Source organism: Vicugna pacos, chromosome 12, assembly GCF_048564905.1.
Source record: "Vicugna pacos chromosome 12, VicPac4, whole genome shotgun sequence".
Taxonomy (NCBI): domain Eukaryota; kingdom Metazoa; phylum Chordata; class Mammalia; order Artiodactyla; family Camelidae; genus Vicugna; species Vicugna pacos.
The window spans coordinates 55,394,280-55,396,513 of record NC_132998.1 but is presented as its reverse complement, the minus strand read 5'-3'; the positions used below and the strand labels follow the sequence as shown (position 1 = coordinate 55,396,513).

General features: G+C 51.9%; 1 long non-coding RNA gene across 1 annotated transcript; it reads right to left on the bottom strand.

The window, feature by feature from the left end:
* Nucleotides 1-220: 220 nt before the first annotated feature.
* On the bottom strand, nucleotides 221-1,045 carry LOC140700498 (uncharacterized). The gene is made up of 2 exons (XR_012078901.1): nucleotides 813-1,045; nucleotides 221-554 (listed from the first exon to the last, which is right to left on the bottom strand). It is a non-coding gene; the product is annotated as an uncharacterized lncRNA (long non-coding RNA).
* Between the last annotated feature and the right edge of the window lie 1,189 nt (nucleotides 1,046-2,234).

Below are 2,234 nucleotides of genomic sequence, written 5' to 3'. Positions count from 1 at the left end.
CAGTGCTTAATGATCCTTTACTGGTTCATCAGAGAAGGCAGAATCTTTTCCTCCTTCCTTTGCCTCCTTTGGAAATTCTGGCTTGTAGGAATCTTTCAACAGAATGGCAGCTCTCAGAAGGGGAGTCGATCCTGGACTATGTCCATCAGCCAGTCTGAATGTTACCAAACTCAAGCTTGGCTGCTCGCTGCTCAAAAGCCAATAATTTGAGAGGCAAGTGTCAGTAGAAAGGAAAGGTGCTTTAATCAGAAAAGCTGGCAATCTGGGGAGAAGACAGACTCATGTCCAGAGACCAACTCTGAAGATTCTGCTCCCATGACAGTTTTTAAAGGAGAGAAAAAAAAAAAAAAGGTGGGAGGAGGATCTCAGTGAGTCACTGAGGCAGGAGGTTGGGTTCTGCATCTTTCTCCTTTCTATGCAGACTGGCTGGCTGTCTCTTCAGATGTTATCTTGCCTGGGTGATCTGCCGATCTGCCTGCAGGATTGCTGAGGGGGCTGTTGCAAGTAGAGAGCTAGTCATTCTTCAACTACTTCATTCTTCATTCTTACTTCATCTAGGAGAAGAATCAACAGGTTAGACAAGGCATGGCGTGCACTCAGGAGAGCACAAGACAGGAGGTAGTTGCAACGGCTTGGTGATCTCATTCCTATAATTAGGGTTGCTTAAGGTTAGAGGGGGACAGAAATGGGTGAACGGGAAAGGGGCTAAAGAGCTGCTTTCATGAATCCAGTCATTTCAGTAAAGGAAACAAAGGCCCAGAGGATGTGGGAGTCCCCTGGGGTCTTACAGATACTTGATGATGAAAACATACCGCAGCGAGTGAGGACCAAAGGAAATAGACAGTCCTTCTGCTGTAGACTGAGTGTTTGTGCCCACACCCTAAATCCATATGTTGAAATGCTAGCCCCCAGTGTGATGGTGTTAGGAGGTGGGGCCTCCGGGAGGTGCTTAGGTCATGAGGGTGGAACCCTCATGAATGGGATTCATGCCCTTATGACAGAGGCCCCACGGAGCTCCCTTGTGCCCTCCTCTGAGGGAGGTTACACTGAGAAAACAGGCATCACTGTGAGCCAGGATCTTGGCCCTCACTGACACCAAATCTGCTGGCACCTCGATCTTGGACTTCTCAGCTCCCAGAACAGTGAGGAATACATTTCTGTTGTTTACAAGCCACCCTGTCTGTGACATTTTTGTTACAGCAGCCTGAGCAGACAGGGACAGCCTACCCCGGAGAGGCAGCAGGCTAAGGGATGTCACAGCCTTGAGAAGCATGTCCTTGCCGGGGTGGCATGTTGTGGTCACAGCTCTACTAACGCATGGCCCTTGTCCTCTCTGGGTCTCAGAATCCCCCCCTGTGAACTGAGGGGACCTGATGATTGCAGGAGTTCCATCTGGCTTTGCTGGAGGTGGAGCAAGGATAACTTCAAGGGCTGGTGAAACTTCCTGGGCCTGGAAATATCTAGAGGCACCACTGGCCCTTGGCCTGACGATGCAAAGGAGGGAGCTGTTCAGGAGCTGGAGGGAGTTGCAGCTGTAGGAGAGGCCACCAGGAGCAGGGGCTTTGGGTTGGGAAGATGGCCATTGTCTGTGGCAGCCCAGCACGGAGGGAGCCGGGGCATAAGTGCTCCTGCCTCTCTCTCCTCCTGCCCTCCAGCCTCCCTCTGCTGCCTCCCACTGGCTGCATCCCACTGGGAGCCAGAGGGCCAGGGAGCCTCTTGTTATAGCCAAGGAGGCCAGCCTCCTGGTGCAGAGCAGAGCGGAGAAGGGGGAGGAAGAGGCTCTCATGGAAGCAGTGAGTATCCAACTCGCCTCTGGGTCCAGGTTGCCCTGTTCTGTTACGTGCCTGCAAGTGTGGGGGCCACCACCTCCAGGGCAAGTGCAGGGGCAGCTCTACTGGTTTCTCTGAAGCTGAGCTGGTTTGACTCAGAAATCAGCATGGCCCAGTGGCATCAGACCCTCACGTTTAATTCCTGCCTCTGCCGCTTGCTGGCTGTGTGACCTTCAGCAGATATTGTAGGTGAGTCTCAGGGTCCTCATCGGTCTAGTGGGGACAGTGACAGCTACAACCAAGGTTCCTGTGAAGATTAAATATGATGGTGGTTCACCTCATTCCAAGCCCTGCTCCTAATGGGTTTCTAAATATATTCTCATGTAACTCTCCCTCCATCCCTGTGTGCTATCTTTATTAGCATCCTTATTTCACAGACAAGGATGCTCAGGGAGGCAAATGACT